General features: G+C 46.1%; 1 protein-coding gene across 4 annotated transcripts in view; it reads left to right on the top strand.

Annotated features, from left to right (window-relative positions):
- The window catches only part of DISP3 (dispatched RND transporter family member 3), a 92,904-nt gene that overhangs the window by 3,254 nt on the left and 67,573 nt on the right, over nucleotides 1-22,077 (top strand). For 2 of the 4 annotated variants that reach the window (XM_039367783.1, XM_039367778.1), the window contains exons 3-5: nucleotides 2,150-2,228; nucleotides 12,633-12,821; nucleotides 16,423-16,597. The gene's annotated coding sequence lies outside the window, so the exon portion shown is untranslated. Of the gene's footprint in view, nucleotides 1-1,721; nucleotides 1,875-2,149; nucleotides 2,229-12,632; nucleotides 12,822-16,422; nucleotides 16,598-22,077 lie in introns of those variants that run through there. The other 2 variants (XM_039367779.1, XM_039367780.1) reach the window with 2 other exon arrangements.

Genomic DNA, 22,077 nt, shown 5'->3' with positions numbered 1-22,077 from the left:
GAAGGGACCTTGGAGGTCATCTAGTCCAATCCCCTGCTCAGGCAGGGAACCCTAAACCATTTCAGACAAAGGGTTGTCCAGTCTCTTCTTAATGGTGAGGGTTTTCCCACTGGGAACAGCAGCCAGCCAGCCAGCCAGAGGCATTTAAGAACTTTAAATAGGCGCCGGTGATCTCGGGTGGACCAGCGGAGTGAGAGGGACTGACCTCATGGCTTAATAATCAAAGTCTGGGGGGGAAGACAAGGGACGAGGGGGCTTGTTATTTCTCTGTATGATGCCCCGGTCTCCCTGGGCCACTGAGAGCAGGGATTAGTTTTTCGTTTCTGCCCAATAATCAGAAAAATCCTGAACCTTCTAAGGTATTTATTAAGAACTGTCACCCAGGGCTTCTGGCTGGGACTTAAATTGCCAATTTCTGAGTTCCTCTCCCCACCCCCCTTGAGAGGAAAAAAATCAACTGCTTTGCACTTTATCCTCTCTTTTCTTCTTCTTTTTTTTTTTTTTTTTTTTAAAAAATAATAATAATGGCAACTTCTCCCTTTCAAGGAAGAATGTTGTTCTATTCTTAGCCAAGGGGGAGATCGGCTTTGCTATTTTGGTAGGATTATCTGCTAGAACTCAATGCTGCGTGATAAGACTTTGAGAGAGAGAGAAACATCCCCCCCCCCACGTGGCTCTAAGACCCTTAAAGAATAAAAAGGATTAAACTCTAAAAGGCTCCTGTGTCTGGCTTTCCCCAGCCGGCAGAGTCTGGATCTTGGTGGAACTGGGGTGAAGACCTCTTTATTAGCTTCAAGGAGAGGCCCTGTCTTTATTAGCAAGCTGGAGAATCACCGTCTAGCCGTGCAGGTCTTCTCTTTCAACTTGCATCTCACCCATCTCCCGTGGCCTTTAGGCCAGCATGAGTCAAGCAAGCGATGCAAGGAAGGCCTGCCTGGAAACAGCCCTGGGAAGTCCTTCCTTCCTTCCTTCCTTCCTTCCTTCCTTCCTTCCTTCCTTCCTTCCTTCCTTCCTTCCTTCCCTTCCTTCCTGTCTGCCTGCCTGGCTTCCTTTCCTTCCTTCCTTCCTTCCTTCCTTCCTTCCTTCCTTCCTCTCCCATCTCCTTCCTTCCCTCCTTCCTCCCTCTCCCATCACCTCCCTTCCTCCCTTCCTCTCCCATCTCTTTTTTTCCTTCCCTCCCTCTCTCCCTCCTTCTCCCATCACCTCCCTCCCTCCTTCCCTTCCTCTCCCATCTCCTTCCTTCTCTTCCTCCCTCTCTCTCCCATCTCTTTCCTTCCTTCCCTTCCTCCCTCCCTCTCCCATCTCCTTCCTTCCTTCCCTTCCTCCCTCCCTCTCCTCCTTCCTTCCTTTCCTTCCTTCTCTTCCTCCCTCCCTCTCCCATCTCCTTCCTTCCTTCCTTCCCTTCCTCTCCCATCACCTTCCTTCCTTCTTCCCTCTCTTCCTCCCTCTCCCATTTCTTTCCTTCCTTCCCTCCCTCTCCCATCACCTTCCTTCCTCCCTCCCTCTTATCCACCTTCCTTCCTTCCTTCCTTCCTTCCTTCCTTCCTTCCTTCCTTCCTTCCTTCCTTCCTTCCTTCCTCTGCTTTGTCTTTATAGCCATTTCTCCCGCCCCCCCTCTTCTCCTTTCTCGGCTATTTATTACATCTGTCACCGTGACAGTCAGCAATGATGGATCATCAGGCAGTGAGAGTTCCTCTAGTAATTGTTTTCCACTGCCATTCTGACAACTGGATGAGCTGCTCAGTTTTGTGACCTGGGCTGGACTGATGCAGCACAAAACCCGACCTCTGAAGCCCCAGGGCCTCTCACCGCCTCGGCGCAGGAGGAGATGGACTCGGGGGCCACCAGAAACCTGGACTACATAGTCCATCTTGGTTAGAATTGTTTGCTAGCTTTGTCTGGGGCACCGACCCAGCCAACCCTATTCTAGCTTACTCTGTTCAATGAACTGAACCTGACACGGCGGGTGAAACCCACCCCACCAACCCCAATAGATTTATTTCCTTGCCCAGTCAGTGGAACAGCTTCCCACTTGAGAGTGTCTGACTGGTACCCATTTCCCGTCCTCCTCCACGTGGGCTCACTTTTTTTAAAAGGCTAGAATAACAATCACAACGTGCTTTAATCAAGCTTTCATTCTCCACTGCAGATCCGAACGCTGCGTTGGAGAGAGAGGCAGAGGAGGCGAAAATTGGCCCGGAACAACTCCACAGCTTTTCCACAGCTGAGTAAGTTTTAGCCTTTTACTTGGCCAGATCCGTGGGAGGGATTCCTTTGATCCGCCTGGCTAAATCTGCCTGGCGTTTTTATCTCTCTCCGCCTTCCTCTTCCACCATCTCAGTATTTATTTATTTCTTTTTTTTAATTGGGAACGACCCTATAAAACCATTCGTATTTAGGACGCTTGCTAAATATGGTTGATTGTCCCTGCTTGATGACCGCAGGAGATTTTAATTGTCAATGAAAGAAATTTACGACGGGGGTGGGAAGGGAGGGGGGCTGGCTTTCCTTGATGACCAGGGAGAAGGTAAGCGAGAGCACCATTGGGTTTATTTGGGGGGGGGGGAAACTCTGCTATTGTACAGACGGCGGTAAATACTCCAATTAGTGCCAGCTCCTGGCTGGCAGATGGTCTAACGAAGCCCCCTCGTGAAACGATAACGGCTTTGTTTTGCTCACAGTGTCCACTCTCCTGTGAAGGCAGATGGACACCAGTTCAATGGGAGCTTGACGAGGGCACTTGGAGACCCCCCTGGCTACTACAACCCGGTGGGGTCGGGCGCTCAGTGGCTCGCTGCGTGGTGGCAATCTCAGTCTCTTCCTTTGCCTCCTTGGTGAACTCAACATTTCATCCCAGGGAGCCATAATTCAGATTACGCGAGAGGAAGAGTAGCTTTTTTAAAAACAACAAAACCCTGGTTGGGGTTTTGCATACTGTGTGAACTCAGCCTCTGGACCATGCGCTAGCCCAGGGGGTAGGCAACCTGGGCTCTTTTATGACTGGTGGACTTCAACTCCCAGAATTCGTGAACCAGCGTGGGGGAACTATGGCTTCCTCACGATAAAATAAAGCCCATTTAGAGCAGGGGTCTTCAAACTTGGCCCCCTCATGACTCGTGGACTTCAACTCCCAGAATTCCTCAGCCAGCCACGCTGAGGGGAAAGGGAGAGGTTTCCAAGCTCAGCCATGCTGGCTCAGGAATTCTGGGAGTTGAAGTCCACCAGTCATAAAAGAGCCAAGGTTGCCTACCCCTGCCATGAGCCAGTATTAGGAGTGGTACCAGGCCTTGATGATGAAGGGGGGGTTGGAGTAGATGACCTCCAAGGTCTCTTCCGATTCTGTTCTTCTGGGTTCTATTTGAGCCCAAGAAAGGAGCTTAGGACAGTGTCGGAGAGGTGAGGACAGGGGGATTCCTTTCCCATGACCTGTGGGAAATCTTTCTCCCGACGTCGGAGAGCAGCTGGGGTTAGAAACTCGGAAGGGAATCAGGAGCACATTGTCCAGCACGTTTTGATTAAAGAACACAAGCTTTCCCGAGCTTTAATAAAAAAAAAAAAACGTGGGTCACAGGAGGGGCTTCCGGGCTGCTCCTGATTTCTTTCCATCGTAGCCTAACACCGCTCTCCTCCTACAAGGTGGATTTTAAAAAGATTTCCAACCTGCAGGGTAGGACAGAAATTGTGCTGGGCAGGAAATCTCATTTTTCTGTGCCTGCCAAATGGGTTCGTGCCTTCTTTCGACGGCCTCCTGACAAGGCATCAAGCTGTCCCGTTGCCTGTAGCATTGCGAGCCTCGCAGACGGAGCCCGATGGCTGTTCTCCCGCTCGGCCGACACACTGCATTACCGATTATGATGACAAATGAGTTTAATTTACTCGGGAACAGGAGCGCGCCGAAGATCCAGGCCCCAGAAAACCCATCAGAGGGGTTGCGCTAGGGCCGAAGGAAATCTGTCACCCGGAGCTTTTGATTTCCTGAGCATTAGCTGAAGGCAGCTCTCCTCCTCCTCGGCAACCCATTAGCGGGATCAGACCCAATCCTGTCTCCGGAGGGAAATCCCGCGGGCCTCTCTTCCTCCAGCTAGTCGTAAGTCTCCTTTGCGCACCGGGACACATTCTGGCCCTTAGCAGAGCAAGGAGATGTTGTTGTGGTTCCCAAAACGGTTCCTAGCCTGGCACCAAAGCCAGTAAAGACCACCACACGCATGGCTGGACTGCCATCTGTCAGAAATGGTGTCGGTTCTCCTGCTTGGGCGGGGGTTGGACTAGATGACCTCCAAGGTCCCTTCCCACTCTGTTGTTCTGTTCTATTCTATTCCATTCCATTCCACTCCATTCCATTTTCCATTCCACTCCACTCTACTCTGCATTCTATTCTATCTATTCTATTCCATTCCATTCCACTTCACTCCACTCCATTCCACTCTGCATTCTATCCTATCCTATCCTATCCTATCCTATCCTATCCTATCCTATTCCACTCCACTCCACTCTGCATTCTATTCTATTTTATTCTATCCTATCCTATCCTATTCCACTCCACTCCACTCTGCATTCTATTCTATTTTATTCTATCCTATCCTATCCTATTCCACTCCACTCCACTCTGCATTCTATTCTATTTTATTCTATCCTATCCTATCCTATTCCACTCCACTCCACTCCACTCCACTCTGTATTCTATTCTATTCTGTTCTGTTCTGTTCTATTCCATTCCATTCCATTCCATTCCATATTCTATTCTATTCTATTCTATTCTATTCTATTCTATTCTATTCTATTCTATTCTATTCTATCCTATCCTATCCCATTCCGCTCCGCTCCACTCCATTCCACTCCACACCACTCTACTCTACTCTACTCTACTCTACTCTGCATTCTATTCTGTTCTGTTCCGTTCCATCCTGTTCTGTTCTAGATGCATTGTTTCAAGTGTGGCCTTACCAAGGCCTTGTAAAGCGGTATTAATACTTCACGTGATCTTGATTCTATAAAGTCTGCAAAGACTTCAGAAGCCGTACCTAAAAGTTGGCCTTGCTCAGCCCCATCCGGGTTTTCGTGCTTAACATCTCCGAAATCCTCCCGGTTTTAACTCTTGCGTCGTCCTGGTGACACGTGGCTTGGTGGTTCTTTTTTTGGTGGCATTCTTTGACAGAAAGAGTGGCACAGAATGGCGAGAACAACGACAGCGGCAGGAAACAAAGTCTAGGCACCAAAGGCTCTGGGTGGGGGGTCAGTTTTACAAAAGTGGAACCCACGTCCCTTGGCTATTCCCCTGAATTCACAGCCCCCCATGAGCACAGTTGCCAGTTGGCGGTGTGCGGGTTTCCGAGTAGCTGCTTAGCATTCTGCGTGGTCCTCAGATGCTTAATAAACAAGAACAGCCACAAAAGATAAACAAAGAGATAATATATTAAGCCCCCTCTTATTAATTGCCCAGAGGGGGATGCTCTAAGAATAATCATAGCTTGATCAGAATTATCATTGACAATGTTCCCCTTTGGAAAAAAATGGTTTTTAAGTCTCGAGAGTGTTTAGCAGGGAAAGATTGTATTAAGATAAAGTCGATTATAATACCAGCAGACATTAAAGCTTGTCGTGGTGTGGTAAATCACACTGGGAACTCCCAAAATGCCTTTTTAAAGCACAGGCAGGGCGGCAAGCATTAGCTTCTAGCACCGCTCAGAGAAATGAGCCTGGAGGACCAAACCAGGACTGTTTTTTTAATAATTTAGAAAAAAAGCGGTGGGATTAGAAGCTGGGCAAAATACGTAAAATGAAACAGCGAGTAGTGGGATTTTAGCGTCTCCCAGTGGATCTAAGACAAACCCAGAGAGTCGTTGATAATCCTAGCGGGGAGAAAGCCAAGGTAGAAGGCCCATTTAAAAAAAAAAAAAGCATAAAATTATAAAATTTTTAATTTAAAGTGTATAAAAATAATTGTGAGATATTATGGGTAAATGTGTAAAAAAAATTCTAATGATCTCTGTTGGTGAGAATTTTAGTGATTAAGATGAATGGCTTGTTGAAACTTTTTAAGCAGGAGGGTATTAATAGATTTACTTAGGGTTGGGGAAAAAAGCAAATAGCGAAGTTTATCGAACGTAAGTTTGTTGGTTGGGTTATATTGAAAGGAAAATTTTGTGTTTATTATGGATGAATGGTGGTTTAAAAGAAATATACACCTCAGCTTGGAGAAGATGGATAAATTACATGTAGAGTAAATAGAGTTGATATGGGATTAAAAAGTATTATTTAGATTATGAATAATTTTTAGTTTTTCATTTTGGAATTGCTTATATATATATAAACATATATATATGTTTTCTGAGGTTTTCGCGGGTGTTTGTATGTAGGTCTTTGGTTGTTCGGGTTTTCTCCCACGTAAAATTGGAAGTGTCTTGGCGACGTTTGGACGAAGTCCCATTCGTCATCTTCAGACTGGTGTTTTCAGCTTCGTGCTCCTCGAAGCACGAAGCTGAAAACACCAGCCTGAAGATGACGAATGGGACTTCGTCGAAATGTCGCCAAGACACTTCCAATTTTACGCGGGAGAAAACCTGAACAACCAAAGACCTACATATATATATATATGTATTCGAGTTAAAGTACATTATTGATTTTGTTATTTGTATAGTTGGATAAGTTTATTTAGAATTCGTTTGTTTATTTGTAACCCTGTAACCAGCTCTGGGAAGTGAGGGGGGAAGGGAGGGAGGGGGTTATTTTAGGGGGGGATATTGTTAAAAACTTATATAAAACTTTTTAATAATAAAAAAAAGCAGGAGGCCGAATTGAGTCGTGCAGCGTGGGTTGCCTGGCTTGAAATGGTTAAAATTAGGCAGCCAAAGGGACAATTTTCAGTCTTTTTTTTCATAACGGAAGCTCTCTGCAATTAGCCCTTTTGGTTTTTGTGTTTTTTAAAAAGAAGGCATTCCCACAGGCAAAAATTTAAGTAATTTCAGGCATGGCTTACTCCAGTCGCGTGGAGTGTAACTGACGTGTACTGAGTGACCTCTGGACCGTGAAAACCGCCATCCCCACCACCACCTGCTCTGGCACCATTTGCACCAAGTGCTGGGGAAAAAAAAAAAGTTTTCCACTTTTTTTGCGAAATGTGAAAGCAAATTGGCCTCTTTGGGGTTTTCCTTCTTCTTCTTCCGTGCTGCTCCCGACACCCTTTCCATCTTCCAGATTTTATGATTCCGGGCCAGCGAGTGCGGCAAGGCGCCGCTGTCTCCAATCTTAATGTGCTTCTGCCAAGATTGATAGCGGTGCGTGTTGGGGAAGGTGGGCCCAGCTGTTGGGCTGGCTGTTCTGGGCACCTCTGGCAAGCGATCTGCCAGGGACGGGAAGACCACGTGCAAATTTCAAAGGGCCACAGGGGAAAAATACGGTGAGGTAGCATCTGTGGGCTGTAGGAATGCTGATATTTTACATGGCAAGCGGTGGGTCTGGCAAGGAGGGATTGCCTTCCCCCCCCCCTGCCACCGCTAGGCAGTTTGACAAGATCTGGGAACTCATAAAAGCTGGGGGGGGGGAGAAAGAACATCTGAACGGTGTAATACAAAGGGAACGTAACAAATCATAACTGTGCTTGCAGATCCTGGTGTGGAAAACGGGTGTCTTTGCAAGCAGCGAGGTTCACAATCAGAGCTGTGCAATAGCTGCACAAGCTGGGCTGGGTGCTGCTATTATTACTATGGATCATCGCACAGTCAGCCAGATGTTCAGACTGGATTTGGCATTTTGTCTACCTATCGAGTCCTTACCCAGGACCTGGGATAGGCAGATGTGGATGTTTGATGGTATTACAGATATCGTCGCAGGATGGAAGCAGTTCCTAATAAGGCCGCCTTTTGCAATTGACTAATAGCGAATTTGTCAATGCCAATGGTGTTCAAGTGGTGCTCCAGTTGTTTTGGGATTGCACCCAAGGCGCCTATGACTATTGGTACTACCCTTGCTTGCTTTTGCCACAGTCTTTCTATTTCTATTTGTAGGTCTTTGTATTTTGTTATCTTCTCCAGCTCTTTCTCTTCTATTCTGCTGTCTCCAGGCACTGCCACATCCACTATCCAAACTTTTTTGTCTTTCTTATCGACAATTGTTAAGTCTGGGGTGTTATGTTGCAGGCGCTTGTCTGTTTGAATTATTATTATTATTATTATTATTATTATTATTATTATTATTATTATTATTATTATTAAGCTCTCAATATGCCCAGGGGGATTGGCCTTCAGCTGAGAAGGCTTTCCAGCTGTCACTTCTGTTCCTGTCTTTTGGGTTGTCAGCAAGATCCAGCAATCATTCGGGAAAGCTTGCCTTAAAATGCGCTGCCTTCCACGGGCGTGGGGGGGGGGCAGCCAGAATAGAGCTGGAAGGGACCATGGAAGTTTTCTAGTCCAACTCTCCGCAACTTCTTGTGGCAAGCTGTTCCCCTGGTTAATTATCTCACTGTCAGGAAGTTTCTCCTTAATTCCAGGTTGCTTCTCTCCTTGACGAGTTTCCATCCGTTGTTTCTTGCCTTGCCTTCTGGTGCTTTGGAGAATAGCTTGACTCCCTCTTCTTTGGGGCAGCCCCTCAAATGCTGGAACACTGCTATCATGTCACCCCCTCCCCCAGTCCTTCTTTTCTCTAGACTGGCCATACCCAGTTCCTGCAATTCTTCATCTCTCCAGGCCTTTAGTTCCTCTACTCTGCACTTTTGTTGCGTGGTGTTGGATGGTTACTATCTCAAGCAGGTTTAGGAGAGAATCCTCTAATGGGCTGGAGACAAGGGGAGCTGCAGAGTTTGGAGAAGGTTGATTTGAATAACCCTGGAAGGAGAAAGACTATGAAAAGCCAGCTACTGGGTTATGCCATTGATCCAGAGCCGTGGTGGCGAAGTAGTTAGAAGGCAGCACTGCAGGCTGACTCGCTGCCCACTGCCCGCAGTTCGATCCTAACCGGCTCAAGGTCGACTCGGCCTTCCATCCTTCCGAGGTCGGTCAAATGACCCAGATTGAGGGTGGCCAAATATGCTGACTCTGTAAACTGCTTAGAGAGGCTGTAAAGCACTGTGAAGTGGTATATAAGTCTTATTGCTTGGGAAGGAGGGAAGGAAAGAAGGAAGGAAGGAAGGAAGGAAGGAAGGAAGGAAGGAAGGAAGGAAGGGAGGGAGGGAGGAAGGAAGGAAGGAAGGAGAAGGAAGGAAGGAAGGAAGGAAGGAAGGAAGGAAGGAAGGAAGGAAGGAAGGAAGGAGGGGGAAGGAAGGAAGGAAGGGAAATAAAGAGAAGGAAGGAAGGAAGCCATGGTGGTGCGGTGGTTAGAATGCAGCATTGCAGGCTAAACTCTGCCCACTGCCAGCAGTTCGATCCTGACCAGCTCAAGGTTGACTCAGCCTTCCATCCTTCCGAGGTCGATAAAATGAGGACCCAGATTGTGGGTGGCCAAATATGCAGACTCTGTAAACCACTCAGAGAGGGCCGTAAAGCACTGTGAAGCGGTATATAAGTCTTAAGTGCTGTCGCTATCTACTTTACCCAGAATAACTTCCTCTGACTGGCAGCTACTCCAAAGTTTCCAACTGATTGCAACAGATGCTGCTTGGAAATCTCACCCGCTCAATTTGAAACTGGCTGCCGGGAGAAGCAGCCCGTAATCTTTTTCTGTCGATTACCCCAGGCTTTTAACTCCCCGACGGTTTAGCCATGCTGTCGTTCGGAAAGTCTGCCCCCAACTCCCCAACTTCATTTCTCTTTCCTGAATTAGGGCATTCTGAAACGTAGAGAGCCTAAAGAGCAACTTAGGGGAGCAAACAGCTGCTTGTAGAAGATTTGGGGATCGGAAAGAGAGAAAAAGTGGTGCCAGGCAGAGAACCCGGGGGGGGGGACAGGCTGCGGTTCCAGAATAATCCCTGGGATTCAAGGCCAGGCTCCCCCTTTTATCCAAGGGAGCAGCATCCTCATGAAGCACAATAGATTCCTTTTGGGGTGTCTGTCTGTGTGTGTCTTTGAAGATGTTCTCGGGTTGGCGTACCCGTCCGGGGTCCCCGTCGTGTGGCGGCCCCGGGGCTCATTTCGTTCTCGCGATTGTGTTATTATTATTATTTTTTTTCCCCTGTCTGGAATTTTCTAGGTCCCGGGGGGAAGGCACGAGCTAGATATGCAAAGAACGGCCATGAATATTCAATGCACAAAACCCACTTTGCAGTCATGGATTATTTATATAGGGAAGAACGAAAGTGTCATAAATAATAGAGCAGAAGTGATCAGAGCGGAGGCGGTTTTTATGCACCCCCCCCCTTCTCCAAGAGAGAGAGATGTGTTGATCTAAGGTCTGCAAAAAGGCCTAGTCTGTCACGGCCTTGTAAAATCAGGAGGGGGGGGGGCGGGCGGTGAAGGCAAGCTTGATCAGGCTGGCTAACTGAGCCTTCACCTTTTGCAAAAAAGGGGACCACCTTCACCTCTGCAGATCTGGGGCCAGTAACCAGGTGAAGGGAAGATTTTAGGATGTTGGCGAGGTTTCCCCTCCACCCCCCACCCCCCAGTTGTCAACATTTCTGTGCATCCAAAGACAGTCGGAGATTTTATTTTATTAACAAGGGAGAAAGGTGAACGAAAAAAAAAAACCCTCTCTTTAGAAAAACATTCAGGTATAAACAGACAGAACTCTTGGAATATTTCTTCCAACAGGCATCCTTTATTAAGAGAAAATGGTTGCAGGCATTCTAGACAGGACCTGGGGCCCAAGCCCTATGGTTCAAGGTTTTAAGGGGTTCCCAGCAGCCCCACCCCACCATCCTTCCAGGGACAATCCCAGGCGTTACATTTCCACCCCCTTTTTCCTCACTGCCGGCGGAAGGGAGACTTCAGAGGGGAGTAGATGAAAGCTGACAGCCCCATTGTTATGGTTAGTCCTTTTGGTGGTACCCACATTCAGTCCCTTTTGAAGTTGTACCGAAGGAAGTGAGGGCCATAAAGCCCCTTTGTTCACCCCCCTTTCCCTTCGTCCTATGACAGAATCCAGAGAGGGCAGAAATGGGGTTTTCCATAGTCGATAACTAGAGATGAAATATAATTGGATTCTGACACCAGGATGAAAAGAATTCAGGTTTGTTTGCTTTTGATTGGTTTTTTTAAAAAACAAAAACAAAACATAGCTGGAAGGAAGCAGGAAGAAAACAGCCTATCCCAGAAGGCTGTTTTAAAAATCCATCAGGGAAAATAACACGGGCCACGCTTACTGCCGTCAAAAACACTACTTTTTTTTTTTTTTTTTTACACTTACAATACTTTGGGAACTGGGACCCAGAAGCTCTTTGAGACTGCTCTCCAACTCCCTTAACTGCTTTTGGGGATATCTAAAGCATCTGGGGAGCGTTATGCCGTTTGTTTTTTTTAAAAAAGCACCATTAATCCTTCCCTTTCATTCTTACGCTGGCTGAACACCCGCAGCCGGCTGTGAATGCGAAGGCAAAGCACTACGATCACCCAGATTCAGAAAGGAGGGCAGTTCTCGGCTTTCTTTTCCCACTTCCCTCCTTTTTGCAAGATTTCAGAAGCCAAGATGGAGTTCCTTTGAGAGGAGGGAGGAGGGAGGGGTGAAAAGATTTACCAGAGAGTCAACAGATGAATGTAACAGCATGTTAAGCCCTTGCATCCAGCGGGACTCTCGGCATAAATGTGGCATAGTACCGCACGGTCCCACGCAGGGTTCCACGTCAAACTGCAGATCACATTGTGACCGGCTATCAGCTGAGAACATACACCAGTCGTGTATTTGATATATTTTTTAATATAAACGATGCTGCACTTCAGTGGTTACATGGCCTAGACATTGATATTTGAACATAGATCTTTTTTATCGTTTATGTTTTATTGGGTTCTAGTAATCTAATTGAAATGTTAATATATATTGCTAGTCCATGTACAATATTGTGTGCTTAAATATGAGTTATTGACTAGGAATGGAATAAGAATAGAACAGAACAGAACAGAATAGAATGCAGAATAGAGTAGAATAGAATAGAATGCAGAATAGAGTAGAATAGAGTAGAATAGAATAGAATAGAATAGAATAGAATAGAATGCAGAGTAGAGTAGAGTAGAGTAGAATAGAATAGAATAGAATAGAATGTAGAATAGACTAGAATAGAATAGAATACAATAATAAAATAAGGAATGGAATAGAGTAGAATAGGAATAGACTAGACTAGACTAGACTCGACTAGACTAGACTAGACTAGACTAGACTAGAATAGAATAGAATAGAATAGAATAGAATAGAATAGAATAGAATAATAAAATAAGGAATGGAATAAAATTGAATAGAATAGAAAATAGACTAGAATAGAATAATAAAATAAGGAATAGAATAGAATAGAATAGAATAGACTAGACTAGAATAGACTAGAATAGAATAGAATAATAAAATAAGGAATGGAATGGAATAGAGTAGAATAGAATAGAAAATAGAATAGAATAGAATAATAAAATGAATAGAATAGAATGCAATGCAATGCTGTGCAGGGATGTCTTGAGGGAAGGACTTGAAACAGTTTATGTCCAGGATGTGAGAAGGGGTCTGTAGATAAGTCACCATTGGCAGCCCCTGATATAACCCAACACTATATGTCATGGGCTTTGCAGGAGAGAACAGCATTTGGAATTGGGCCTGAAAAGGTCTGGCAAACAACAAAGACATTGCAGAAGAAGCATTATCCTGGCATGGAAAGCTGGCCATGGTACCCCAGACCCATCACAGTGGCCTAGTTGTCTGAGAAGCACACCTGGCCTGAATCAAGTCGTTGGAATACAGCTCCTGGAATTCCCATCCAGGTAAGGAAAGACTTCCAATCTCTCAGGGGCTGCCCCAAAGAAGAGGGGGTCAAGCTCTTCTCCAAAGCACCTGAAGGCAGGGCAAGAAGCAACAGATGGAAACTAACCAAAGAGAGAAGCAACCTGGAACTAAGGAGAAACCTCCTGAGAGTCAGAACAATTAACCAGGGGAACAACCTGCCTCCAGAAGTGTTTTTAAGTGCTCCAACACTTTTTAAGAAGAGACTGGACATCCATTTGTCTGAAATGGCGTAGAGTTTCCTGCCTGCGCAGGGGGTTGGACTAGAAGCTCTCCGAGGCCCTTTCCAGTTCTGTGATTCTGACTGTTCACACGTGACCCCTGAGAGCTTGAGGTTGGGCTGTTCCTTTCTTCAGCCATGGGTTAAAAGGGTTGGGGTGGACCTTGGAGTCCGCTGCTGTATTCGCACTCCGTCGGATGCGGAGAGAAATGGGAGGGGAGAGAGAGATCAAAGGTGGAACCGTGTAAGCCAGCGGTTCTCCACCTGTGGGTCGGGACCCCATTTGGGGTCGAAGGACCATTTCACGGGGGTCGCCAAACAACGCAGTCCGCCATTTTTTTCCTCCCTTTTCCTTAGCTGTGCTACTCCCTTTTATTCTATTGGCCTTTGAAAGCCAATAGAATAGACTCTCTTGAATAGAGTCTAATTCTATTGGCTTTCCAAAGCCAATGGGAATTGTCCAGGCTGTCTCTGCCCTGCTGAGCCCGCCAAAAGTCCCCTTCTGCAAACGGTGCTGCACAAGTTGAGTAGTCCTCGACTTACGACCGGTTGAGTAGTCGTCGACTTACGACCGGTTGGGGGTCGCGGCATTAAAAAGGTTGAGAACCACTGGTGTAAGCTAATCGGATCGCTGAAAGCTTTGACTGACAAGGTGGGCTGGCGAAGGTCATCTACAATGAGGCTGGATGAAAAATAAGTTTCTGCGCACACAGGAGAATCTTTGGAGAGTGTAATTTCACCGCCAGGATGAACAGAGTGAGGCTGTTTCTCTAAATTTCAGGGATATTCAGGCGTGGCCTTTTGACTTCTGCATTTTGCTCAGATAATAAACTTTCCACCCTGAGCATTTTTTTTTTGTCGCTAAATTCTTGTGGCTGTGAGCAGAGCGTTTTCTCTCTCTCTCTCTCTCAGCGGCCAGCAGTTACTCCCCGTAATGCAGATGGGTGACTTTTGAGAGCTGGTGGCGATGAGCAGCTGAATGTAGCGGCATGTGCTCCAAACTCTCGTTGGAAATCAAAATTTCCACAAAGCACTTCTTTCTGCTGGTTCTACGGAACAAAGTTGGGAGGATAATGCCTTGCAAATAAGTACATAAACATCTTGCCATTCTTCTGGGGTTGTGCATGCCTTTGTAAACGACATACTTGATTTTTTTTTCATTTATTTATTTCTCTTGGAGTTGTCAGCTGCTTTGAACCAAACAAGATTTCTCTGGAATAGTGCGGATTGCGGTCCCCGGAGGGTGGTGAGGAAAATGGCCTTGCGAAAGAAACACAAGACACAAGAAAGCAGCGTAGCGGAGCTGCAGTGCCGTTTTCTACTCCCGTTCCCGCTTGTAGGAGTGAATACCACAATAAAGGAATAACCGAGCGGGAAGGGACCTTGGAGGTCATCTAGTCCAACCCCCTGCTCCAGCAGGAGACCTGATGCCATTTCAGACAAATAGGTGTCCAGTCTCTCCTTAAGAGCCTCCAGTGATGGAGCACCCACGGCTTCTGAAGGGAAGATTAATTATACTGTTTGGAATTTTTTTTTTCCTTAGTTCTAGGCCAGGGGTAGGCCACCTTGGCTCTTTTATGACTGGTGGACTTCAACTGCCAGAATTCCTGAGCCAGCCACGCTGAGGGGAAAGGGAGAGGTTTCCAAGCTGAGCCATGGCGGCTCAGGAATTCTGGGAGTTGAAGTCCACCAGTCATAAAAGGGCCAAGTTTGAAGACCCCTGCTCTAAATGGGCCTTATTGTAGACCTAATGGCTGCACAAACTAGGCCAGGGGTAGGCAACCTTGGCTCTTTTATGACTGGTGGACTTCAACTCCCAGAATTCCTGAGCCAGCATGGGGGAACTATGGCCCCCTTCATGACTTGTGGACTTCAACTCCCAGAATTCCTGAGCCAGCCACGCTGAGGGGAAAGGGAGAGGTTTCCAAGCTCAGCCATGGCGGCTCAGAAATTCTGGGAGTTGAAGTCCACCGGTCATCAAAGAGCCAAGGTTGCCTACCCCCGGTCTAGGTCTTCTCCTTGATTCTCCAGAGAAGTGAACAATCAAAAGCCATACCTGCTTCTCCTGGGCCAAACGTTGGACCAGATCTGGGATTGTGGTTTGATGTCCTCCCCAGCCACACTGGACTCTTGTCCATCTTCTGCTCAGTTGGATCCCGATGCCTGCATGCTTTCGGCAAAGCCCCGGCAAGTTCCGTTGGCAGGGATTTTTTTCTCTTTCCCTCTCCTCGTGGTGGGAGCTGTTTTAGCGCTGCAAAGATGCCGGGGAAGGGGAGTTTGGGTCTCCATGGCAACGGGTCACATTCTGCTGACTTTGGCTTCCTGTCGCTCTCTCGAAGTATCCGTCAGCCACTGAGTTTGGGTTTCAGGGCCAGGAAATTGCAAGCCCATCCACTACCTCGAAAAGAGAGGCAGCCCAGGGTTGACCTTTTGGGACAAAACATGGATTGGTCAAAAGTCCTCTCTCTAAATCAGGGGTCTTCAAACCTGGCCCTCTTATGACTGGTGGACTTCAACTCCCAGAATTCCTCAGCCAGCGTGCCTGGCTGAGGAATTCTGGGAGTTGAAGTCCACAAGCAGGGGGGTCTTCAAACCTGGCTTTTTTATGACTGGTGGACTTCAACTCCCAGAATTCCTCGGCCACGCTGAGGAATTCTGGAGTTGAAGTCCGCCAGTCATAAAAGGGCCAAGTTTGAAGACCCCTGTGCTCTAAATGGGCCTTATTGTAGACCTAGTGGCTGCACAGACTAGGCCAGGGGTAGGCAACCTTGGCTCTTTTATGACTGGTGGACTTCAACTCCCAGAATTCCTGAGCCAGCCACGCTGAGGGGAAAGGGAGAGGTTTGCAAGCTGAGCCAGGCTGGCTCAGGAATTCTGGGAGTTGAAGTCCACCAGTCCTAAAAGAGCCAAGGTTGCCTACCCCTGGACTAGGCTACGGATGGTTCATTTCTGCTTGGGTTATTTTTATTTGTGGCTTAGCCTGATGGATGGACCCAGTTCGTTTGATTCATCTAAAATTCCGAATATTGGGTCGACCCAGGAAATAGGGGTTAGGTGTATAGAACCAGGCAAAGCTTGTTCCGGATAGGTTAATTAAAACCGTCCCCACCTCCTCCCAGAACTTTACAATTTACTTTAAAGCTGAGGATTAATTCCGACATAGAAGAAGATACATTATAAGCCCGTGTATTTAGCCATTAGATTAATGCAATGGAATAATATTAAGATGTCATTAACAATTTGATTTTCTTCCTCACTCGCTCCTCTGCTCCCTTTGCGTGTCCCTCCCTCGGCTCCACGGTAGTTCTGCACCCCTTTTTTTGAACTGACTGTGACTCAGACCTTCTCTGTGATTTTCTCAGATTTAGGAGGCAGTATGTTCAAGAAAAAACGTCCAATGAAAATGACCACGGGGGGAGAAGCTAAGAGTTCAAGTCCTGGAAAGCTGCATCCGGGGAGCATTCACATGCAGCCCTCTCAGGACGAGAGGCCACGAAGCCGTTTTTGCGGGGATCTGCCTCTTCTCCTTCCTATCCGGTATGTAAACGTTGATTTTTCTGGAAATGCCATCTCTGCTTGCAAAGCTCTCCAAGGATGGTCCCAGAATGGGAAATGTTGACTTGGATTGGGGGTTTTTTTTAGGTCTCGCCCCACCCCATGCTCTCCCTTTTAACCTTTGCAGATGTAACCTGGGAGAAGAATTGCCCCAGTGTTTGTATTCTGCAAAAAAAAAAAAAAGAGAGAGAGAGAGAGAGAAATGTAGCACGGGGATAATTGAGGGAGAAAGATTAAGAAGCCTCAATTAAAAAGGTTGCAAAGACAGGAGCCGATATATTGGAAAGGCGAAAGAGGTGGGCACTGGGGATTTAACAAAGGGGGTCCTTCATATCTGCAGCTGGAAGGCTCTTTATCCCCACTAGATAGCTGGGAAGACAGGCAAAAGAAGAAACCCTGTTAAAGAAACTGATAAAGGAAGAGCCATGTGCAATTCCAGCAGCCAATGACTGGCTTGGCCTCCATCATCCATTCCTCCATCCATCAAATCCATCCATTTTATCCACCTCCCTCCCTACCTTTGGATGACGACACCACGATGGACTCACAAAGAAACCACAAAGCCACAAAGAAGAGGGGATCCAATTATTCTCCAAAGCACCTGAAGGCAGGAGAAGAAGCAAAGGATGGAAACTAACCAAGGAGAGAAGCAACCTGGAATTAAAGAGAAACTTCCTGACAGTCAGAACAATTAATCAGTGGAACGACTTGCCTCCAGAAGTGGTGGGTTGCTCCAACACTGGAAGGTTTCAAGAAGAGGTTGGGCAGTCACTTGTCAGAAATGGTATCGGGTCTCCTGCTTGAGCTGGAAGGGGTCTTCAAACTTGACCTTTTTTTGACTTGTGGACTTCAACTCCCAGAACTCCTCAGCCAGCCTCCATTTTGTTTGTTAGATTTAAGGCAGGGGTCTTCCGACTTGGCCCTTTGATGACTTGTGGACTTCAACTCCCAGAATTCCTCAGCCAGCGTGCCTGGCTGAGGAATTCTGGGAGCTGAAGTCCACAAGTCATAAAAAGGTCAAGTTTGAAGACCCCTGGACTAGAAGACCTTCAAGGTCCCTTCCGATCCTGTTAGTCTGTTATTCTGAATCTGAATCGCCTCTCTTTTAGTTCACTTCCAATTGGCCGGTTTACTTGCTAGATCAAGGATTTGATGGTGGCATCTCAGCATGGAATCTCCAGAGCTTGGGAAGCCCCACCACCAGGAGAGGTTTTCAGAAGGAAGTCAACAAAACCTTGCATCCTGTTTTCGCTTTACCTTGGAAAGATTTAACCTTGATAGCAAGGACCCATCGGGCAGTTGATAACGCAGAAGACATCAGCATGTGGTGGAAGAGATGGAGAGAAAGACAACGTGGATGATGGCGCTTCTCCAGCTTGGTCCCTGGTGGGAAAGAAGTTCAAGATGCTCTGCTATTTCGACATCAAATCCGTGCCGTCAAGCACCACACATTCACAGCCACACCTGTGGCCTCTTGGATCAACCATTTGGGCAGAGGAGACATGTACCAGCTGAGGTCTCTGGGTGGAGACCAGCTCTGCTTCCTTGTGAGATGCTTGCCAAAGACGGCTGAGAGATTTCAGTCTTCAGCTGGGGTTTTATCTTCAAAGCAACTCGGTCAACTTGGCTGGCCCTTCCAGCAATCAGGACATCGAAAGAGTGCTTGAGAAAGATGGAGACATCTAGCACAGCGGCCTCCCAACCTTTTGGACACCAGGAACCGGTTCCGTGGAGAGAGAATTTTCTCACGGACTGGATGGGGCATGATTTCACATGCTGCCCACATCCGGCAGATGGGATTTCCGATGCCGGTCCACGGACCAGGGGTTGGGGAGCCCTGTTCTAGAGGAATAACAGGGCAGGGGGGGGGGCAGCCATTGGCTTCCCAGCAAGACACACAACTTGGAAGATTGTATTATTTCTGCTTTATGCATTCTAGGCTGTCCTTTTTCCCTTCTTCAAAGGGGACAGAGTACCCTTTTCTCTTGGGGGTTTAAACGGTGGTGATCTTGATTCCTTCCCTTCGTTTAAAATTTGCGCAGGGTCTCAATTTGCAAAAATTACAACAGACAATCGGCCGGGTCACCTTATTTCTCCCGTGCCTGCCACCCCTATCTCCAACCCCACCCCCCACCCCACCCCACACACAAGCACACACACACACCCTCCCTTTGGCAGCGCTTCAGCCTGCTGCAGTTTGCTCAGCCCTGTTTGTGGAACACGTCTCGGTTGGCTGGCTCAGCAACCGGCTGTATTTTGCCGTGGTTTAATTTCAGCCGATTGTCAGTTCTTTTTTTTCTTCTTCTTCTCCTCTCTCTCTCTTTCTTTTTTTTTAAACATTACAGTTTTATATCCACGCCGAGCGATTTAATAGACTGATGAAAGGTCTGGTAGAAGCCATCTGTGAAGTCAGATCTTTCTCTCTTTTGATCTGCCGTAAAAACAGTTTGCATCATTTCGAAAACCTTTGGCTTAGCTTCTCCCCATTCTTAGGGTGTTGTGGTTTTTTTCCTCTTCCCCCACGCAGTTGCCTCCTTAACGTTCATTCTCCCAGTCGTTCCCTCTCCCTCCGTCTCCAACCTGACACATTCTACAAGATGTTCCCTGCCTTCATCTTGCTTACCTAAACATCTGAGGCCAGTCAGATGTTTAGGCTTTATTATTGTTGTTAGGGTTTTGCACTGCCGACACACAAAAATGACATTTTGCGCCTGTTTTGCTCCTAAGTTGAAATTCACACCTGGGAACGAAAGAGCAGCTTGCGTTCTCTAAGCCTGCTAAAGCTTAACGGTGATTTTTATTCATTTACTTTTTAAAAAAAAACAAAACAAAACAATATTTTATTAATTTTCCAATTTTACATTTGAGTATTTGAAAAGCAACGTGGTGACTGGCTTAATCAATAGTTCAATAACAAAATCTTTAGTGCAAATCTCCGGTTACAACATCAGATATTTCTTCTCTTTTTCCCCCGTTAACATTCACTGTCTCGGATTCAAGCTAGAACTTTTCTAATTATATCAACTCAACAAAAACATCATTGCCACATTTATCAATACGTTTTTAGCTTATACATATCTGAATTACATTCAATCTTCATACGCAATCCATATCCTGTTATTAATTTTTACGTAATTTTTAACTTCTCATCAATATTCCAATTTAAGCTTTGATATCCATAATTTTCAGACTTTGGGTAACCAGGATTTCCCTTATCTCACTTCATAATAAACTATAATACATTTACTTATTTTTTTTAAAGGGAATCCTGATAATTTCTTTAATTCCAGGAAGGCTTGCAGACAAGCTAACTGTCATGGTCAAGGGACGCAGCCAAGGTAAATGCAACCAGCCCCAAACTTTGTATTTCCCCATCTCTGATAAGCTAAGCTGCGATGCTGAGGATAAACCAGAGATTGGTGGTCATGCACCAATTTCTCTCCAGACATTCCTGGGTTCATTCCCCAACTTAAAGCTGTCTGAAGCCGCTGCTTGTCATCAATTGAGGTCCCACACTATGCTACGTCATGCTTTGCTGAGGATGCTACAAAGGCTGGTTCACATAAAATGCTAATCCAGGGGGTCTTCAAACTTGGCCCTTTGATGACTTGTGGACTTCAACTCCCAGAATTCCTCAGCCAGGCACATGTGCCTGGCTGAGGAATTCTGGGAGTTGAAGTCCACAAGTCATCAAAGGGCCAAGTTTGAAGACCCCTGTGCTAATCCCTAAATCTTAATTTGCAGACCATAGTCACTTAGCCAAAAGCACATAAGTTATCTTTACAAACTAGATTGCCTCCAACCGATTCACGTAGTCCTCAACGTACGATCACAACCGAGCCCACATTTTCTGCTGTTAAGTGAGTTTTGCCCCATTTTACAACTTTTTTTTCTGGTCACGGTTCTTTAGCGAATCACTGCAGTTGATAACTTAGTAACCCGGTTGTTAAACGAAGCTGACTTCCCCGCTTGACTTTGTATGTGAGAAGGTCGCAAAAGGGGATTGCGTGACCATGGGATACTGCAACGGTCATAAATAGGGAACAACGTGCCAAGCACCTGAATTTTGAGATCACACGATCACAGGGATGCTCCGAAGATTGCAACTGTGAAAAACGGTCCTATTTCAGTACCGTTGTCATGGTTCCGAGAGATGAAACTCTTTCAAAGAACTTTGAGGCATTGTTTACTTTAAAGAATCTTTATTTGAATAGCATAGCATCGGCACTAATACAGTCGAAGCCAAAAACTGGATTCCCCTCCCCTGAGCACATAGTATCAAAGCACAATTCCCTCCTCCAGTTAACAGTCATAAATCACATTCCCCAGTTAGCTTGAAAGGCAGGCTTCCTCTCCAGCTCTCCAGCCCGGCCAATTCTTATCATCTCTTATTTCAATAACCTTGGTTCTCACGCTAGGTCCAGTGTTATTATGTCTAGCTAACTTCTCGCGCACATTCCCCTCCCTTCCCAGCATCATCTAAATCTCAAAGCAAGAAGAAGAAAATGCCTGCATCTCCATCTGTTGTCAATGCAAAAACATCCCATGTTAGCAGCGTTGACATCCGTTGCAACTTTAAACGGTCACTAAATGAATTGTTGTAAATCAAGGGCTACCTGCAATCTAAACCATGTGGTGCAAAAGGAAAGGGGGATGAGGAGGGCAACTTATTTTATGCCATTTTGGCTGGGCCTGTGTCTTCTCCATCTCGATTAGATGAAGGTTAGATAAACCGAATCCTTTTGAACATTCCTAGTAGCTCTGCAGAAGGCTATAGACTTAGGATAGAAATGGAGGATTATTTAAAAAAAAAATAATTCGTGCTGTTTTCACGAAATATCGATCCATTTTGCTCGGTCGCTGGGAGGAATGAACTTGAGAATTCCTGCATGCAAAACCTGGGGTTGTTTGTCGAATTGTGACTTTGCCTCCACTCCAGATAGAAAGATTTCTTTTTATTTATTTTTTTCAAAGACAGGCTGGAAGTCACGGACTTGGCATAAAAATATCACCTCTGCTGTTGGCACCGGTACAATTTATCTCTTCCTGTTACAACTCCTGCCTTTTAAAAACATTTTTTCCCCCTCTGCTGTGCTGTCTAATATTCAGAGGAATTGAACCGGGATATAAAAATGTTTAATTTGCAGTTCACTCCTCAGCGTTATCTCTCCGGTTGTGCTTTTCTTAGCGAAATTGGGCCGAAAGACCTGGTCTCCTTCTGAGAGAGCTGAGCTTTCCAATTGCCTTCCTTTTGCTTTCTTCTGCAGAGTTTTTATGTCTATTCCGTTTGCCAAAAAATGCTTTCTTATTCAGCGGGAGACAGAAAGGAAACTAAAAAAACAAGTTTTGTTTTGTTTTTTTTAAAAAAAAACATAAAAAGCAAGTGCAGCTTGTTTGCGGCTCTCCCGTTTTTTGTGCAATTTGATTAAAAAAAATTAAAATCTTCACACAAGAATAATGGT

This window comes from Crotalus tigris, unplaced genomic scaffold (genome assembly GCF_016545835.1).
Source record: "Crotalus tigris isolate CLP2741 ecotype Arizona unplaced genomic scaffold, ASM1654583v1 scf7180000020588.15403103151:6194809, whole genome shotgun sequence".
In the NCBI taxonomy this organism is placed as follows: Eukaryota; Metazoa; Chordata; class Lepidosauria; order Squamata; family Viperidae; genus Crotalus; species Crotalus tigris.
The sequence above is the reverse complement of the archived record's forward strand: the minus strand, read 5'-3'. Positions and strand labels throughout refer to the sequence as shown.